At 32.7% G+C, this 22,107-nt stretch overlaps 1 protein-coding gene across 4 annotated transcripts in view; it reads right to left on the bottom strand.

Annotated features, from left to right (window-relative positions):
• The window catches only part of LOC142976246 (uncharacterized), a 109,583-nt gene that overhangs the window by 24,157 nt on the left and 63,319 nt on the right, over window positions 1–22,107 (bottom strand). Inside the window, exon 1 of one of the 4 annotated variants that reach the window (XM_076119534.1) lies at window positions 20,739–21,100. The exons of the other annotated variants lie outside the window; for them this stretch is intronic. The gene's annotated coding sequence lies outside the window, so the exon portion shown is untranslated. Of the gene's footprint in view, window positions 1–20,738; window positions 21,101–22,107 lie in introns of those variants that run through there. 4 annotated transcript variants of the gene reach the window in all.

The raw sequence follows: 22,107 nt of genomic DNA, 5'->3' as shown, positions 1-22,107 counted from the left end.
GAAAGGCTTATAAAGTGTTTGTTTCTTTCACTCCTTAGCGAAATGAAAAAGAGAAAACATATTATAGAAACTTTTAAACTTAAATAGGTTTATAGTGTGTTTATGAATAAGAGGGTTTGTTTTTAGGATGCTTAGATTGTATTTCAAAACTATGGCTGTACGTGTATGTAGTTTTAACAAGAACTTCGAAGAGTAGGACAGTATCTCTGGAGTACACCATCTGTAAGTCGTTTAGGAAGAGGCGAATATAATACAACGGATAAAGGTGGTTTGTAGTCACTAGTTCACGTCGGTCTTTGAACTATTGTTGCATATAATGCACATGTATATCATTCTAGTTTCTTGAATAATTTTGTAGAGAAAATATTTTTGTTAATTAAGATGTGTGGGGAATTAGGATTAATGTTTTCTCTCACGCAGGGAGAAGTCCTGAGACAGAAGTAGGAATGCAATGCAATCAATTAATTTGATGAGGTATTTAATCCGATAAATTAGTTTAGGATGGATTCGTGCTAATTGTAGCGATAAAAATGTTGATACTTGAGATAATAAAATGGTAATTAAAGCATTAGCAAATGAAGCATTTACTTTTGTAGAGACAGTTTAAAAATACAAAAAAAAGGTCTACTCAGTCGTAAATCGAAATACTAACTTTAATAATCATCGAAGCCAGCTATTTTCCAATACATAACACGTGTTTAGTGCAAACACACTATCATTACTCTGTTTCTGATAAACACACACCCATGTGCTTTGATAACGTATATTTAGTACTACTACCCTTAAAGTGAGAAATATATAATTAATATCAAACTAGTTGTTACGACTGTACAAATGTAATGTAAATGTGTAATTATAGCTATTATCCCTCAGGGCAAATAAAGTAAATGAGCGATATTTTGCAGTACTAATAGCAGTTTTGTAACTGGTAATATTTTTTATATTTAAATGAATACGTAGTTGGATTTACTTCTAAGTGTAATAAATAACTGCATAAAATCTTGAAACTTGTGATCATTATTGTGGTAACATAGTACCACAACAAAAACGTAGTAGATCAATGATTATTTAAAAGAGTGGCTGTTGGTTATTTGCTCGCTTTTCCTTAGGTTCTACACCCTTTTTGTTCTCATAAGCTTTAAAGTGCAGAGTACTCTCCCAGTAAGGATCTTTTACAATAAATTATAAGATTTTTAGTTAGCTGGACTAAAAATCTTATAATTTATGATAATCAGGCTTTCGTTAAAAAGCGTTTTGCAATAAGAGCCCTGTTTAACAAAAAAAAGTAGCCAGATGCTAGTGCCTTACCTCTGAAGGAAATATGCTACGAAACTCAAGTTTTTGTTAAATAACGTTTTGTAATAACTGCTTTATAACAAGCTTGTTATACTATCTGTAAAGTAATCTACATCAAAATAACAATAATAGCCTTACGAGTGTTATAAAACTCACAAGGTTTCATGTTAAAATGCATATTATGCGTCATGTAACGTATAGCGGTACTATGACCTTGAAGATTTGCTTTATTTCACACAGTACACGTTAATTTGATCTAAGTATCATTATTTTGTATGGATCCGTGAAATGTTACAATAGGGTTTTAATAACTGCTTGATGGAATGCTATAAAATGTTTGAGTTTCATAATACTTTAGAACATGAACTATAAGAAAGGGATTTTATTTTTTCGGGTTTTTCGAGCGTTTGGTGTTATTAAGTGTGTGAGCGGTGATACTAGTCGCTACATCTAGCTTTCGAAAAGTGACGCAATCGCCGATCCCTAATGCTAATAGTAGCTTATCTACGGTCTCCCTACAAACTAATAGTTATTACGTATAATTAAAAGTGAGGGGAAACATTGTATTACTATTAATGTTTTACCAAACAGCCCAAGCCTACCTACTTCAAAAATAATATATTTTATACGTAATATTTTTAACATTATCCTTCATACACACCTACATAATAAAGAGAACAAAATCACATAATATTTTTGCCAAACTGCATGCAAAGTTCAATGTTAACACATCATAATATCGTGTGTGCCGGTACTAACTCGCCTTGAAAATAATGTTACTCGCACTTCGCACATGATGTTAACGAGAAAATACGTGTCCAAATGTAAGTCACAAAAATTACATCAATTTTACATTGCAACATGAGGTTTGAGAACACGTCATTTAACTCTGAGTGTTTGAATTTAGCCACAAGTCGCAATGCTAAACCTTAAAACAAGATACTATTATGCAGGTAGAAAATTACGAAACTGAGTCGTCATCTTCAAATTCTAAATATCCTTTATTTGCCCCCGGTTTCTGAGTACATTAAGCGGTAGTTTGTCTGTTCAATAGCGTCCTTTTATATGAGTTTTAGCGCTATTGAATTGATTTAAACTACCGCTAAAAGTTCCTCAGAAACCGGTGGTAAGTGCGCTGCAAGTCTTAGGTACCTTATATTTCCAGTAATTAGCATTATATCCTTAATCGCCACATACCGTCTGCGACTATAAATACGTATGAATCACCTAATGACTGAGTAAATTTATCCGAATTATTTAAAACCGTCACAGCATTTGGAATCTATCACATTTCGGTACGTCCTCTCCCTCGTTTTTTTTTTGCCGTTTTCGCAAATGTTTGCTTGTATGTATGTATATTCAGACAAACAAAGTAACATGGCGTTACTATACTCGTATTTCGCACATATTAACAAGAAAATACGTGTCAAAGTTGTGAGCCACAAAAATTACACTAATTTTACATTGCAACACAAGGTTACACATTTTATTATTTGTTTTTCTTAAGTTCTGCAATAAAATGTCTTTCAGTGATTTTGCTGTGATAAATATAATTGTCTCTAAATGATTTGCAAGATCTCCTTGTAGATTTTGTGATTTGTGTTGTAAGATAATAACACAATTTTTATGCAGTATAATCTTATTTTATGAAATAATGGTACTGTTGTTCATATCTCTTTCTAAAGCCCGTTGTAGGAAAAGGACACACGATTAAGAAATCTGTTAGATAAACTTTCGGACATAATCAAATATTGCAAGAAGATAAGCAAAATTATGAAGAAGTATGATCAATAAATGTGCATAATATCTATGCAAGATCACTAGATATTTAACATGTTAACATTTTAATTCAAACGTAAATTATATTTTGGCATTTATTCGTATTAATCTGCATACAATAACAAAACTAGTTTTAAGATTATCTCCGTCCAGTTTTTGGTCTGGGTTGAGCGTCCGATAGATTATGCTAATGTCTTATTACTCTTTTTTAAATAATGTAGATTTAATGCGATATTATAAGCTATTATTTATTCAGTATTTATACATAATAATCTACATCAATTTCAATATAAAGACTTGCATCGAAATAAAAGTTTTTTTGTGGTTGATCAAGGCACTATTCTAGGACCACAACAAAACTTAATGATATTTTCACTCCAGTCGGCTTATTCTTTGAAATGCTAAATCTTAATTAAAATACAGGACATGGATACCTAAAGTCAAAAAACCTAGTCACGATTGAAAGCTATAAAGAACATAAACAAGCATTTTATTGGACAACTTCACCTAAAATGTTAAAAAGCGTGGGTGAGTTTTTTATCGACGGTAGATAGGAATTGAAACTTTAATTCCTTTGTAACAAAGTTGGAAATAAGTTGGTAGTAGAAGTGGTTTTTGAATGCTAATTAGCTTGGAATTGAATCCTTGTTGCTATAGGAATTAAGATTTTTTGTAGTTCCGTAGTCCATTCTTTGCTAGATACAGAACAAAAGGTAATAATACTAATAATAGACTGAATTTCGAAACAATTAGTTATCAAGTGGTATTAAAAAAACACAAATAGGTATTCATTCCGAGAACCTATTTAGCAGCAGCTTTCATGCAAAAGAATTATCAATGTAGGAACAAATAAATCGAAACTCAAATCTATAGAGCAGTCGTAAATTTTTATAGACACTATATACTTTTTGTCAAATAATAATATAATAAGAATTATCTAAATTGGTTTCTATGTAAATATTTTAAAACGTGTAAAGATTATTGTTGCCAAATACGGAATGTTGCTGTTCTTGCTAAGTAAAAATAATGATGACTCTACATTTTTATTAGAGATTAATCAAGCGTATTAGGAAGTCTAATAAAATCTAGTTTTATAAATTAGGATCTATCCAAACGTGATTATCAAAGGTCAGAGTTGACATAAGATTTTTCCATAAATATACATATGACCTCAAAATATTGCATAATGTTTCTTTTGTTAATAACTTTGTGATTGGTGCAAATTTGTGAGCCGGTGGGTCGAACTTTGCGACCCCGAAGGATTTCCGTAACGAAAAAAAAGGTATACTTATGATGATATCAGAATGGGAATTTGGATGGGATTAGAAAGATCTGGGGGCACGGAAGTGCCCCCGCAAGTCGAGCAAAAAAAAAGCGGCACGGCCGTAACATCCTTTTCTCGAAGCAATTCGGGCTATTTTTGACACCCTATAATTTCGTAGTGGATAAAACAAGAAGCCTGGATTTTCAGCAACTAATCAGTCATTGTATAAACACGGTATATTTAAAATTTCAGTTAATTTGAACCAGTAGTTTAAGAATGACAACTAGTTAAAATTTTGAATTTTGTCACTCACTGATTCACTGACTCACTGACTCACCGATCATCAAAAGTCTAAGGTACTTCTAGCAGACTTAGAAGCTTAAAATTTAGAATACAAATAGGGTTTAGTGTCTCAATCATGGGAAAAATTCAATATTTTCTAATTTCGGTCAAGTTTTCTAAATACACTAACTGCAACAATAACTTTGTAATCCCATATAAATGTATAAGATTACAAGGTTACATTTGAATTAAATTATTATTTCTGTAGAAAATAAAATAAATAGGTGTAAATATGTATCTACTATATGAGACATAACGGGAGGGGGTATAGGGTGGGTAAGGGTGTTTAGCCCATGAAACTGAACGACATTCCCATAGGAAAATATGTTGAATTATGAAAAAAATACGGCTTTCCATACAAATTGGACTTATGTTTGCTCTATTCGCTCTACAAAAAGAAGTGAGATGCCATCAAAAACATTCTGTAAAAACCTCAAGTCTCGCCGTAAAAAGTTGTGAGATCTATATAATACCAAGTCGATTAATCTATTTAGTCTCTACTTAAAGGACCTTCCGTCTTAAGTTATTACGTATGTTATTATCATGCCAATTTAAAAAAAAAATACCTTTAAAACAAATAGATCGACTTGGTCATCGCAAGAAAACACAAATTCGCCATTAACATTTCAGGAGCATTAACTTCTCGTCGTGCTGTGTAGTGTGATACATACTAATAATCAAATCATGCGATGGCCAGGTCGGTCTATTTCTTTTAGAGGTATTTTTTTTTTAAATTGGCATGATAATAACATACGTAATATCTTAAGACAGAAGGTCCTTTAAGTAGAGACTAAATAGATTAATCGACTTGGTATTATATAGATCTCACAACTTTTTACGGCGAGACTTGAGGTTTTTACAGAATGTTTTTGATGGCATATAGTATTTTTGGGATTACTTATTTTAATTGTAATGTTAAGTCTAAGATTTTTAAACATTGATAACATTAGTGTTATAACAAAATGTATCGGTATACAGTATGAACTGATAATAGTTTACTAAGAAATTCATTCGGTTCTTCGTACTACTACATACGTACTTCAAATTTAGCTATAAAAAAAAACAATTGTCTTTTTCGTTCAACAATGATTAATACACGAGTCTTTAACCACACGTAGAATTAGGTAAACGGGTCATAAAAAAGGTCTTCAATTCTAACTTTATATTTCACCTGTCTAATGGCACGTGACATTTAAGTTATTTATAGTCCAACTGTTTAAAAGGTGGCCTGTTTGTATACCACACCTGCTTTGTACTTATCTATTTAATTTAGTCAGTTATTAGCCATTATAGCTGTAGGGTATTAATATACAGGTAAGTATTTTATGGCCCTAGAATAGCCCTAAGGTAAATTTGACATTTGCCCTTTCGCGCTGATGTACAACCAATACTAGGCATACAGATGAATTATGACACTCTAAAGTTATTGAAAGTGTCATTACCTAAAGGAACTATTTTAGTTTCAAACAATCTTGATAAACCTTTTGATTCAATTAATAATATTATTTTAGAATCACGAATGTACTTCGCACGCCTTAGAGTTTATTAAACAGTTTACGAAATAATTATAAGTCTTGAATCCACATTTGCCCAGCGCGACGGACTTAGAACCTTCCCCCCTGTAATTTCAGGAGGAGACCCTTGATTTGGTAAGACTTCATCCATTTATATTCTTTAGACCACTGTATCATCTGCTTGAAACAAAAAAAGCATCTGATCCAATCTCTTATTAGCTCGACGCAGCATTATCTTATTAAACACAGAATTCTCAGATGCACGAATAATATTTATTTAACATTTAGATCATAAAAGAACCTTTATTATCTACAAAACAACACAGCCTTTATCATTGGCACGTGACAAACACAAACAAAACAGATAACTATTGTTTCACCCTGAAGGTTGACAAACGGTTATCTTAGCGAATCTACAGCGAGAAACCGCATCGAATTCGGTACAGCTGTTTTGGAGTGATATCATCGGATAAAAACAGAAATGTCAAGGTCTCAGGGGCGTTTATTTAATAAGATGTTTGTTTGGGTGATCGGTTGAATTAATTCATAGGTTTTAGGAGGTTAATTATCGTGTCACAAAGTTTTCTTTGGCTTTAGGTAATTAAATGAGCATATAAGAGTGTATATAGGAGTAAAACTCCGTCAAAGATTAGAGAAGTATCTTATTGTATATGTAAGATGAAATGTATGGATGTGGATGAAGTAACATAGATTCTATAATGCCTACATATACGTTTCTTATATACAACTATGTGAATCATATTTTGATATTAATATGGTATCAATTATGATATACTTAAAACTATTTATTTAAAACTTTTTACCGTTATTCAAGCACCCTGAAGGCTCCTAAATAGTCCTTAGCCAACCGGGACGGAGTTTTTTACTCATCTAAAAGACATTCAGAAGCAATACTACTAACGCTTACTCAAGCGTAGATCTTACAATAGATTGCTACAATTCCATGAATCTATCAATATTCTATTTTATTACAGTTGGCAGCTTCATGGATGTCAATAAACATTAAAAAATGGAATTACAGCTCTACATTGATTTTTCAAAGTAAGTTTTTCTGTATTTTACGCGATCATAGCTGAACTGCTGAACTGATGTAGTCAAAAGGTTGGTTTACGATAGTTTATCCCGAGGAAACAACCAATTCACTTTTAGGAAAATAAATTATCACTTCTATTAAAGGTGACACAGTCTGATTTCTCTACAATAACTTATATGTTTCATCGTTTGCAATATTTCAGAAATAAACATGTAATTATTCAAACAAAGCATTGCCCAAATGTTAACAATATCAAATCTTGTCCAGCTGGTTCCGAGATGACATTACAAACACAGACCGACAAAAACACGTATCAAGGTGACTTTTTTATCGGCTGGTCCAAAACCAATCGACCGAGGATGGGACAAATGGTTACGGAAGCAGTTCATTAAACTGTGGAAATTAGGCGAAATTTTGTCTGGTCATCGGTTAGAAAAGGATAGAACTATACAGGTTGTATAGCGTTGTTCCTTTCTCACTAAACTGGATCGTTTAGGCACGTTATGTTACCCGAATACGGTATTGCACGATAGTTTTACTGGACCACGAGAAAAACGATATATGAACTAAGTAACAGATTAAAAGGTCGCTCGATCGTAAAGAATACTCGATCTAGCTATCACTTCGAGTAAAACTTAAGGCTCGATCAAGCTACCACTTCGAGTATAACTTATGACTCGATCGAGTAAAACTGTGTACGGTAAGACGATTGTTTGATTTAACGTTTGAAGGCTGTCAATAGTTCGGCTATGTTATGACAGAGGTGTAATACATTAGCAGTGTTTGTTTTGAATTCGAGTGCATTTACCTTAAACGTGTTCATGTAGTTATCCTTGCTGGTTTATTTATAATCTATTTACATAAGAGACTTGGTGAAGGAAGGGAAATTTAGTTTACATAGGTACTTAGAATTACGCCTTCTTCCCATAGGGGAAGGCAGAGACCAGAGAACGCCACTTGGCACGATTCCTACAAACTTCCCTTGCTTCATTTGCATCCATGCAAATCCTTCAATGGTAGGCTAGAATTTGAAAGCTACCCGTTATAAGGAAGATTCTCAATAGTGCCCTTCATAGGATCTTCTTCTCATACCTTAGGGACCCCAAAGGACAAACATAGCGATAGTCGGAACTGTATTTTATAAATATCTTCCCACACCTTCGGGTTTAAGTCACTAAACTAAGCTTACCATAAAACGTTACTTCCTTATTCCTAGCTTTAATTACACCATGACTATGTCAAATAATATTCTACATCTCCCATGCAGACTCTACATAGATTCGTTTAACCATTTTCCCAATATCCCCGTCTAGGCAACACACAAACGGTTCTACCCGCATAGTTTTATTGTAATTTGATTGAGATAACTCAATTAAGATTGATATGGATAGCGGTTTATGCGGGAGCTTGAATGCAAATAAGAGTAATAGAATGACAATTTTGATAGTCATCTCAGGAAGAGTTAGGGGCATCGATAACTTTAAATTGACCAAATTACTCTAGAACATTTTGACACTGCAATCATTTTAGAATATAACTCGGTGATATGCCAACATAAACGTAATTAAGTTAAAAAATTAATGTTTACAAGTCTCTTTTGTCGATAAACCTGCGTAGAAGATGTAAATAAAAAGGAATCACAATGATATTTTAAGCAAGAATAACACGAATAACACATTAAATTATGAGCTGTCTCTGCATGTAGGTTTTGTCACTAGCATAAGGTTAAAATTACTACATTTCAGCAAGAAAATAGCTGATAAATGGTCATTTTGACGATGACTTTCATAGAAATATTAAAGTAAGATCACATTTCTTTCACTTAGATTTGTAAATAACAATTAAAGTGTACATAACATGTCATAATCTCGTGGGAGAGGATAGGACGTAACGGAACACTGTACGGTGCTTGTGCAACCGATATGTGTTAGTATCTTTATTTACGATGTATCTTAGATAAAAAACATGTAATTGTAGATGAGGTTTCAGTTAGCAGGTGGGAATTTGTTCGGTATTGTTGGTAGGTTGGCTGGTTTGGTCATTGAAACTGTTGTTTTAAGGTAAAGGTGTTCATAAAAGTTAACTCAGTATGTTTCGTTTATCAGATGCCGGCAACAATAGCACGCTGCAATTTAATCTATAAATCCAGATTTTTTAAATTTTTTTTTCGTACAATTTTTACTTCTTATCCGTAAAAAGATAAGCATAAAAATGTTACCAGTGACCAGGTAATTGATCTAGTAACCAAATTAAAACTGTTTTTTTTTCAGGACAGCACGGAAAGAAGACATAAGAGTGCTAAAGTCAAATATACTAGAAGAAGAAGCTTTTTTTCGGGGGAAAGATCCCTTTGCATGCCCAACCTTACTAGGGCAGAAATGTTAGACATTATAAGAATTTGTATAAATAGTAAGATCTCTAAATTTTAGAATGACTAGAATAAAACATGTCACAGTGACCTATAGACTATCTTTTTAGTAGTACCATCTCATATAAATATGATTGCACAATGATGTAGTACATAATCCACTTATTGTCTGCGCTTTCTCTGAAACACATTGTTTGTTGATGTATTGTCAACTGTTAGTACCAAGAAATGCTCTGTAAACGGCTGGAGAACATATGGGCTGAGATTTCGGTAATGTAATTGAATTTTTATATTTGGCAGTTCGCTGAAGATGATTGGTAATGGGTTTGATGATATGCTAAATTGTACAACTACTCACATGTACTCTAGTTAGGTATATGAATTTACATACATAATATCACGCCTTTTTCTCATAGGGTTAGCAGAGAGCAAAGAATCACGTGAATTTAAAGCCTAGATATTCCTTTTCGTGTGATTGAATTCTAATTTTATTGTGACTTAGGCCACGTTTATCTGAGTAATACATAAAATTTCGTCGTGTCGATCTAGACTCCTTTGCTAATAATTGGACATTTTAAGCAGGCGATAGGACCAGTAGAAAAAAAACGGTGAATGCCTTTGTGCAGGAGTGGGACAATTTAGATTTAAAAAACAAACATATACGGTGACGGTAAGGTTAATTATTTTTAAGAGACTTCATATTACATACTATAAGTATGTCTAACAACAAGGAAAAAATATGTAAAATATACAATTTTAAAATAATGTAAATTATTGAAATATAATTTTTTGAATTGTGTAACAATATATAATTTTTTTTTTCCTGGTCATGATTTCTTTTACTGTTATAAAATATAGAAGAGTGGTCTAAAAACGAATCAGCTGTAGAACGCGTGATTGCAATACGAGGCGGTTTGATCAAAGTAATTATGTTCAGAATAACTTGATATAAAAACTGAGCGATGATGCAAATCGTTTGATGGCTGATGTAGCAGTATATTGGATTGCTAGTAATGTTAGTAAAAATAACAATCCGTGCTTGCTTACGATGAAGAATTTTGTAGTAAATATGAGGTATTTTACAGTTGCATGGCCTTTGCCAATCAACATTGTAGTTTTAGCAATTTTCTAAATAATTGACCGTCGAATTTTAAAGATATATGTTTATTTTGAGACAATGTTGATATTGCTTTATAACATGTCATCAACATTTTGAAAGCTTCTCTTATGAATACTAAGGTTTATCTAAGACCTTAAATACCACCGACGAAAGTAAAAATTATTCCTAGCAACGTAATAAAGTTTTGGATCCACGAGGCGTAAAATATCGACTCGTCTTCAAATAGAAAACTGTTTTTCAAATATTTTTTTAGATGACTATTCTTTACAAACAAGTGAGTAATAGTATAGAATATAACGGAAAACTATCTTTCAGAACAGCTTTCAGCAGATTTTTCAAGTTCATACATACTGTAATGCGAAAAGACTTTTTCCCTGACCTAATATATCCAGTCATCATGATCGTCAGATGCACATTTAAATATGACTAATCAGTCGATAGAAAACAATCATAAATTATAACAGAGACACTACAATTAACTTACATCAAACGAATTTCGCACCCACTTAAACATTTTCACGCACTGAAACCTTCAATATATTTCTTTATACTGAAACATTTAAACACCTGGATAAGCCAATACATACTTAGTATTGACTCATACTGATTGTCTTTCTAGTAAACGATACGTATTATTAGTATTATATATTTACTTTAGATTGTAGATTAATGTTTAATGGTGACGTCATCACTTATTATGTGGTGGAGACGTGGAGTGCCTTTGTGTACGAATATAGATTGAATGTCATGGTCTGTTTTTATGGGGTGAGTAGAGACTAAAGATTTACAAATGACCTTTATCACGAACATACTGTTTGAAAGAAAATCTGTATGATAAAATAATGTAGCATTTTCAATTTCTTTTTCATATTTGTTATAGAATTTAGGTTACAGCATACTTTTTAAAAATAAACTGGGATTAAATCCTGAAAACCGTATTTTGTACATCTAATAATGTTTTTAAACCATTGCTAGTCCATATTACGATCCATAACATTTTAATTGTAAGGATCATGCCAAGTGCGTTCTCTGGTCTCTGCGACCCCTATGGAAAGAAGACCAGCGCGCCCTACGTACCTCAGTTGACAACTAATGTATGTACGTCAAACTGATGGTCACTATTCAGTACATTGCAACTTCGACGTAACATTTAAATCACTGTAATCTATGAAAAAAACAATGAACAGTATAGTGGCTTTCAAATAGTTGTCAACTGAAATACGTGGTAACCCCCTGATTCTAAGTTCCTATGTAATAATAAAAAGTTGCGTTAAAAAATAAACTCAAGTTTGTTGAAGAAAGTCTAAATGTCTTAATAACCTCGTTATTGACGTCATCAAACGTCACAGCACTTCTCACAATGCAGTGACGTCATACAGTATCCATATGAACGGGAAGTATAAATCATGCACAACAAATTTCTTGTCGCCCTATGATATGAGGTCAGTTACCTCTGTTATTAATAGCACAGCGATGCAGTTATATTTAGTTGCATAGCAGATAGGGGGCGCTGGTGCTTTGAAATTTGAAACTGTTTTAAATTTGTGAAGGAAATGGAAGGTCGAAATTTGATGTCTTTTTATCAAAATAAACTCTTTCGTTACTGAGTGACTGATGGACAACGTCCAGCCAGCGTAGAAAGGTGAAATTTGGTATGAAGATCTTTTAGGAAGTGTAGAGCACTAAGAAAACCTTTTTTAAATATTTCTCCCACCACATAAAATTTAAAATATGAAGGAAATGAAAGTCCGGTAGGATGAGAATTTATAAAATTAACTTTAATTAAGTAGGTACCTTTTCTGTTCAGTTTAATTATAGAACGCCTAAATCACGTAGAACTCCAGAAAAAAAAAACAAAATTGGAACGTCCCAACTTCTTCGTTCTTGAACTTAAAAAAAAAACAATAGAGTTTAATAAATCACTAAAGCGTGTATCCGATCACGTTTTGTCAAAAACAATGGCGGCTTTACGCGGGAAAAAGCACGTGCCAATTGGGTCATACGAACGACAAAATACAAATACTCGTATTTTGGACGCACAATACTACGGATGTAGAAAGGAATGCGGCTTTCTGTGCTTTCAATTCTATTTATTGTTGGATAGCCAAGCCTATGTAGAGTAATGGAGTAATGGAGCAATCGTTATGAAACCGTTTCCCGTATATAACTATAGGTGAAATGTTGACATAAAAAGCTGATGAGGAATATATGCAATGTTTCCACCTTTTGCTAGAATTATGCAATTTGCGACTGTTTTTGTTTTGTTTTTAATCAAACAAATGACTTTTCCATATAATTTTACCCATTAATGTCCCACTAGGCAAGGATCTCCTTCCGCAATTAGGGAGGAGTTAGGCCTTGAGTCCACTACGCTGACCAAGTGCGGGTGGGGACTTTGCATACCTTCAAGAAAATTTCTAAAGACCAAGAGGTCTTTAGAAATTTTCTAGGCATGCAAGGTTTTATTAATTAATGTGGATTTCTCTTCACCGCGGGCATTAAGAAGTAGTAGGTTATGGTAATAAGTTTCTTATCAGCAAAATATGTTATCAAGACAGCCATGGCCTTTTGCCCTTTAAACTATAATATGCTCTAAACTGCATTTTTTGTCAAACTTAACTTACTTTAAAGCAGACAAGTTGATAATAATGCTATTAATTAACGAGACTACAAACAAAATATGTAAAATGACCTACTTTTCATATAATACAAGTAATTTATCGTACAAAATAAATAAACCATGACCTTTTAACAAGCGTTTAAATTAGATATTCACTCATCGGAACAGTGATAATGAAGACTATGACAATAATAACAAATATCCATTTTAATGTGAATAAGGCAAAATAAGTTTTCAAGGAATTGTAAGCAAGTGATGTTCTTTGGTCTCTACCTTACTTACTTCCTTGGTAAAAATGCGTGATTTTATGTATTGTCAGTACCTATGCGCATTTAAGGTTGACCACTAACCATACGACTACTTTTTTTTTTGTATGGATGTGTGGTATTTACTTTCAAAAAAGGACGAAGGACTAGACAGAAAGGAAAACGATCTTCAAAAACTCAAGCAATTTATTTTAAAGTCTCCTGTTAAAAACCCTAAATTAGCCATCTATTGAAACAAAATACTTCCTTTCATGTTACTAAAACAATAAAGCCCAATAGTTCAGCCACATGTTTCTGAAACATGTGTGGGAATGCGACGCATGTGAGAGGAATATCTTCTGAACGCGCTAACTTGACGAAAGATTAATGTTCTACTGAAATAACGTAGTGACGTTTCCTGATTTACACTTCCTAAAGTTGTTGTATTTATGATAAGAGTAGGGTAAAGTGTACAAAATTTTTTGAGAGTATATACATAGTAGAGTGAAGTGTGTCTTTGGTATTGTAAAAAGTTGGAAAAAGTTTTGGTAAGTAGGTATGTTTCAAATTATGATTTGTTATTGGATGTAATTTAGATATTATGTTTGCCTTAAAGTACCTTGGATTATAGATCATAGAGTGAAACATAGAGTTAACTTAGTTACAGGATTTAATTAAAACATAAATTCGATGTAGGTAAATCAACGAATTCATGAAAAAAGATGTCTAAAATCTGAAATGGATATATCGGTAAATATATCGACCAGTTTAGTTTTGATGAGTATTCCACAAAAATATAACTATAGTTTAGTGCAGGATTTCCTCAAACTCTGTGCTATGAATACTCTTCCCTAATTCGGCATGGTCATGTCAAAAATATCGTTTAACAACATCACGTCTGTCATTTGTCTTAATTTGGCACAGTTGTGAGCTTTCTGACTGAACGGTCATTAGCCTTTGTTCTGTATCGGGAAAGGAAGCAAAAAGTTATGTAAAAAAGTAGTTACTTCCTTTAAAGTAACTGAAAGACCTGCCTAATGTGGACAGGAAAACTTATTACGAAGATTTAAACCTTATTTAAGTAATCTAATGCATTGAATCCAATTCCTTATTTTTGTGTAAATAGAAAACTACATTATTCATTTAAAATAGTTTTACTATACCGTAAATAATCACAGAAAATATTCTATCGCAGGCACAAATGCTACAAATATCTTTAAGAAAGTTAAGTCAAATCATTTAAACAAATCATAGTATACAACCACAAATAAGAGTTTATAAAAAGCAAGACCTTTTGCAGTGCCGATTTTATTATTTTTTGACCCAATAATTGCAATCACACAGAAATAGCTTTAAATAATATTAATTCGTACAGTTATGTATTCTAACAGTTTCTGCAACAAGCTTTTTACTCGATCTAGTGATGTGATAAGATCGACAAGTTCTCATATCGATAAACATATGCTCACAATGCATATCCGTTTTATCGACAATGTTCATCATAATATATCGGTATGTAGGTTTGTGTTTCAGTGAGAGCTTTGATATCTGATCAAATCAAACGTGGGATGATTTCTTTTTGTTCTTAAATTGTTGTTGGAAGATATATTTGTTGTGACTTTGATTGATTGGTCGATGTGTTTTTGTTCTTGTATTATCGGGTATGTATCGTAGTAGTCTCGACGATAAAATAAAATACTGTTGATTCATATTGCGGTTTTTACTCATGCCGCCTTATTCTTTTTACTTTACTTATAGTTTCGACTGAAAAATTCAATGATAAAATTGAAGTAAGGTATAGATCCATATATTCGTACATACCTATTACATCTTATATTCCTTACCTACCAGAGGTTGTTAGGTAAGGTATATAAGATATCTATGTATCTATACAAACATAAACACAATAAACTTCTCAAGCCTCTAACATCACAACTAACATAACATTACTCAATTGTACCAACATAAAAGTCTATTACAAAAGGCCCAACATAATCCGCAACTGTCATTATTCATATCCTACACAACTACACACTGTTATAAAGCTAAACAAATACATTTTAATTAATTACAGACATCAGTCATTGATACCTTGGCACAGCACTAGCTTTCACTTGGTCACTTGATATTACGTAAGGTAATGTCAAGTTAATTTATATAAAGTACTGTATATAAATATTATTTACTTTTTATATTTAAATCTTATGATATAGTAATGAACTTTTGCTATTAAGAGCAATTTCAGTGAAGGTTGAAGTCTTGCATGACGTGATGTCTTGACTCAATTTGTGTCTCTACTATTGCTTTTTTTTAATGTCTTTTATTTTTTTTTCTAGGGAAACGAGAAAGCATTAAATTATATCCACTGTTTCCTTACGTTTTAAGGTTAAATTAATCAAGGGGTAGCAGGCTTACTTTTTGTAAATTCGAATTTGAATTAGATTGAAACACATTTGAGGTATCGAACTCTTAAGTTCAAGTTCAAAAATACACTTTTTTTAACAAATATCCTCACGTATCATTGTCACAAGAAAACTACCCAAGATAATAAAGATTTAGAACGATCTCTCATACTTATCTCACGTTCGTTAAGATTCACGTGTTTAAAAACGTTTTATTTTCCGAATCTGCGTAAATCGACCGGTTTTCCTCATATTTTATTTAAATAAGAGATATATATTCAAGTTTTTATTACTAACTTTATTTTATTGATTTTGAGAGTAGTCTAGATTAATAAGCAACATCAATAGCAATTGAAACAGGAAGTTGAAATTTTTACAAATTATGTATAACAGTTGCCGCTATAACAACAAATGAGTTCCCATGAGATAAACGTGTTTTCTTCGTTTCGTTTTGGTACGGAACCCTTCTTGTGCGAGTCCGAATCGCACTTAATCGGTTTTTAACCATATTGAGGCATAGGACGCAGTTGCATAAAATCCACATAAAAATAATAACATGACATTAATTAATGCAGTTGAAATTTAGTTTTGAAGTAATTTATTATCTTATTGTAATAAAGAATGGCAGTAAAGTTTTAAGACAAGTGTAACGAAACAATTTGTCATTATTTCAATCAATCAAAGTCAAAGTAGAACAATTAGCGGTTAAACACATGTTATGTCTTAAATCACAATGGACAATCCTGAGAAAATATCTGCGGGTTCATAATGTTTAATGATTTGACATATTTCTTTATTAAATATACTGTAACTGAACTTAAACATGTTAAAAATAGATCTTTAGAAACGCGAATATTTGTTTTTATAACTTCAAGTCTTGTATGCTTAAAAGAGAAGGCAGAAGTGTATCGAAAAGCTCTCACTTTTTACTTAAGGGCCTATTTGCAAATACGGATCCAAACTGCGAGATACTTTTAATAACTTTCTTGAATGCAATTAAAACACACAATTAATTGCACTTTACTCAATTTAGGGATCGTAACAACCTAACAACGAACAAGCCCTATGTTTTTAAAAGTTGTCCAAGTCTATAAATAAAATTCTGAACTTTGTGATCTACAAGTATGACTACGAAGACCCAAAAAAAATCTAGTATACCTAATACCTATAGATATTTTTCAAAACAATTCCTTGAATAGTAATGATCATTAAATTTAAAGAAAACTCTACTTTCAATATATCGAAATCTCAAGACTCTCTAAATATCAAGTGCATTTATCGGCAGGCGGATATGAGCAACTTCCTCTACGACCTCATGTCGTAATCTATGTTCAAACATATCGGTCAAATTTGTTCATCGATCGGAAATAGCCTTCAAATATTTGTAAGAAATATTTAAAAATATGTCCCTATCTAAATTTCTATCTATTTTTTATGATTTTCATAAAAAATAACTTGTCACTAGGAAGAAACTCTTAACCTGAAAAACAAACATGAAAACAGAAAAATAAATCGTCACTGTAAGGTAAGGGTCTCCCTCCATTAGGGATGTAAAGTAAATGCATCTAAGTAAAAGCATTCGTTTATCTTCGTGAGGTTGGTAGCGCACTGAACTTAAAGTATATTTAATCTGTCGTTGAAATTTAGGCATTCATATTTAAATTCAAATAAAAAAAAACAAGAGTTTTTTATTTAGACACATGACAATACAGGCCATTAAATTTTATAACGAATTGATCGATTGAAAATTAAAATTAATTGTCGTATGTACGTATGTAATAAGAGTTGTAAAGAAAGATAAATTGATACCGCAGCTGCAGTTTGTATTGCAAAGAATAAGTACTTCAATAGCACGGAAGTGCATAGTTATTAAAATATTATCGTCAGCCTGTTCTATCCCGTATGTGGGGTTGGAAGTCGTTATAAAGATGTTTACCAACAATAATAGAAACTATAATTATACTAAGGGTTGGAGAGCGAAGGGAAGTGAGACGTCAAGTTTATAACGGTAAGAAAGCTAGCGTAGAGAAATAATGTTTAATCTAAATATGGCTAAACTAAATAATGAACGTGGTATTTTTTTAGTGACAAGCTTTATCATATTATCGTGATTCGCGCGAGCTATCTCGGAAAGAAATAACTTTTAGAGGGCTATAACGTATGTCAGTTGACAACTATTGGAAGCCACTAAACTGTACATTGTCTTCTCTCTTAGATTATAGTGATTAACACGTTACTTTAAAGCAGCAATGTATTGCATAGTGGCTATCAATTTGACACTAATATCAACTGAGGTGCATTATATGCCGAAAGAATTTATTCTTAAAGTCAATCCAGAACAAAAAACAAATAAAGAATTTGTAAGGTTTAAATATTAACCGTAATACTAATTAGGTATATCGACCATTCACTTCCTACGCAAATAAAACGTCGAAATTCAGTCCATAAGGAAATAAAAAACGTTTAATACCAGTTTAACTGCGCTAGTTAATTTTAACCGAACGTTAACCTATGTAAAACTGCTCGAACGCGTTTAAAACAGCCGTTGAGTGGGATACAAACCTAAATAGTGGTTAAATTTACGGTATGCTTATGGCATTATGGAGAATTGCCATGGTCATTGTGCGAAATTAAACGAAAGTTTTGAGGTGAACCGCAACAAGACTGTGTCAGTCGTTAGAGGCGACTAGTTTTTATGCGACAAATGTTTGACCTTTATAGTCGATGTAAATAAGAGTAGAAAACTTGACATAATAAACAAAGGTTATAACTTAAATGTTATAGAAATAGTTGCTTTTAAGGCGCGGTCGGCAGTGTATACACGACTGTTGATCATGAGATCTCGAGTTTTATACCAGGGTTAGGCAAAGTGCTATTGCTTTTTATAATATTTATTGGAATATTTTCAATTATAGTCTGTGGTTTAGTAATGTGCACAGTATAAAGCAATAGACTCGCACCTTATCACATGGGATTAACATTTTTAACTGCGAAAGAAGGGTGTATTTCATACACTTCTCCTTGATCGGATATAACAGGCGCGATAATAAGAGAGTTGTAGAAATATAAAAAAATAAGTAGTTCATAGAAATGATAATTTAAGTAATGTGACGATGCATTTCGATATCTATTCTAGGGGAGCCGATCCCCTAATGGTACAAATATTTGTTTAACTAAACATTTAGGGGAAGTTCCAAATATATTCCGAATATTTCCAAGCCAGTAATTTTACGATAAGATAATTTATTCAAGCATTTAAAAACACAAGAACAGGTGAAAATTCTTTTGTAGAACTTTTCGATACGTGCAAAACATATGACACGAATGTTGCATGATAAATGACATCATAGTATTTGATACATTGACTTCTAAATCATTTTAAAATCACGCACTTATGTGCGGAATTAACGATAATAGTGGAAAATAACAGTGTATTTGAGCATACGTTTAATTTGAACACGCAATGTAGATGCAATACGTTAGATAATTCAATTAGATACACAACACGGTATTTTATTACCAGTCACATCGGTTACTCTTTATGAAACGTCACAAACTCATTTTTGTATAAAAAATACGACATTGTGACGTCAGTATGTCGTATTTTCGATGACATCAAATTTGCCTAATACATGTTATGTTATAGTCAATTATGAATTTAATTTCAACATTTATAACGATAAAAATATTAAACACAGTGTGTACATTTTGGATAAACCTTTTGTTATTACAAGTTTAATTAATTTCTATTGACCCTATAAAATACCATATTTGTTTGAGATACAATGTCGCGAAGTGTGATGTATAAAATATTGGACCAAAGAACCAAATTAAAATTCTTTAAACACCTAAATTTTGTTGTACGGGTTTTAGGAAACCTGTTTTTAGTATCGGACAGGGGACTGACTTTAGATGATGTCAAGATAAAGTCAGTAAACTTAAGGCTTGTATTAGATATGAAAATGTGTTCGTGTATTAATAAATTTACGCAAATGTAGAGTTTATTCATTGAAGATGACTTTGACAGTGGAAAGCAAATACAAGAGAAAGTGCAATAACATTAAAATAATACAATTTGTTTGAATTAGAAGCGTTTCACAGTATGTATTTTGAAATTGAAATTTTAAATGAATTCATTTTTGTTTAGAAAAGTGGCATAGAAAGTTAATGGAATTTTGAATGAAACCATAGAATACTAATTTCAAGTTCAAGAGACGAACGATAATACAAATTTTACAGACGAAGAAATATTTTTTGGGTCAAGCAATTTTAGGAGATAAACATGTTTCAGATGTTAAATTCCATGACGATCCCAGAAGATAGCTATTTCTGTGATGTAATAGTTTATCTTTTTATCTCAGTAACTGTAAGTTAGACATCACACATACTGAGATATCTTAAGATAATGATAGTATCTTGCGTGTGCTTACAAATGCTCACAGAAAATATTCTCATGTGATCATTAATGATTGCAATTTTTTCCCCAACCTGCATATTGGTGTCAAACTAAGAAACCACGTAAAAAAGGTCTTGTTAATTAATTATATGAAAATTATCTCGCTAACTTTCATTAACCAACTTGATTATAAAGTCTTCTATTGAAATTAGATACATTTTAACGGATGTGTAAGTTGTGAGAATTAATTCCGATTCTAAAACACCGTTATGTTTATCTGGAGATTGGTCTGCGACTGGTTTCACGTCTCTAGCTTCGTGAATGTCATTAATATTTACCTTTTCATCGAGTTGAGGTCAAGTCCCTTATTAAGAAGTTCTCCGTAAGAATGTTTTAAAACTTTCAGTCCAGTGAAAGTATCCTCGGCGTCTTCTCCTTTACAGTCTGGTGCACTCAATACACAAATCAAAACACTTCACTATGGGAACACCATTAACATATTAACCATAACACCATACTTCTATTTATAATGACATCACCGGAACCGATCTTCGATTCGATTACGAAATTGTCGAAATTATAGCGAGATGTGACGAGAGCGACGATACTGTCGATAATGCGCGCGCGCAGCCGCGTCGCAACGCTGCGCCGGAGTTAGTGAGCAGTGAGCGGTGTGAGCGGACTGAGCGGCGACGGCGGGTCGCGGCGAGGCGCGGCGGCGCGGCTCCCGCGCGGACTTTGCGCTCGTATTCGGAATGCAATCTCCCTCGCTCTCTCAGGCATGCGCACGTTTTCTCCTATACGCCACTTCGTCTCGTTTCCTCGCCGTTATGAATGGTTGTTATGCTCATGCTATGCAGTTGTGCTCAATAACTCTGTGTGCTTGGGCTTTTTGCCTTTTTTTGCCGTTCCTAGTCCCTCGGACGGTTCATTGTTTACTGTTTTGACCTTTTGTCGTTCACCAGTTTATAGTTCCTCAGAATGTTTTTTCAGTTTGCTTTGTAGCGATTGTTTTAATTTTTTGTGCTTAATAATCAGTTACAATGAGGCTCGTTGGAGCAGAATTCTCGGCTAAACGAGATGTTAGAGCAAGTTTAACGGCGAGTCACGATTTAGATACCGTTACAATACACACAGATGAAAACGATTTTAATCAAAGGAACAGTTTGATTGCAGTCATTAAAGTTTCGATGCCAGCAAATTTCGAAAAGCTTTTTTGTGTCTCTATCAATCACAGTACAAAACTTAAAGAAGTTTCCCTTTTTTTATTTTTATTCCAGAATCACATCTTAAAGTAGTCCAGAACACACATCAAAAATATCTGGAATCATAAACCATACCATCGAAGTTATAGTTAAGCATAAACTGAAACATAAAAGCCCTACTAAGAAGCAATAACAATCGATCGTAATCTAACTTCTGGTGCATTTAGCCGAAGGAAATTGCACATACTGCTTACAATCAATGGCCGGAAAAATCTCTTGAAACGAATTCAAAAGTTCTTTGTCTTGATGCGAATTGTTTCTATGTAGATTTTGAAACTAACGAGAAAAGACTAACAAACGAAAAGGAGTAGCGTTTCAGATTACTTTGCCGGTGACTGACACGTAGTGTATAGTGAAAAAGACCTTATTTGCTGAAGAATATGAAACAAAATTGGGCAACAAATAATTCTGGTACCGGTAAAAGTTTCTGGAATGTTTCGGG

The sequence above is a fragment of the Anticarsia gemmatalis genome, chromosome 10 (assembly GCF_050436995.1).
Source record: "Anticarsia gemmatalis isolate Benzon Research Colony breed Stoneville strain chromosome 10, ilAntGemm2 primary, whole genome shotgun sequence".
NCBI classification, from domain to species: Eukaryota; Metazoa; Arthropoda; class Insecta; order Lepidoptera; family Erebidae; genus Anticarsia; species Anticarsia gemmatalis.
This window is presented reverse-complemented; position numbering and strand designations above follow the sequence as displayed.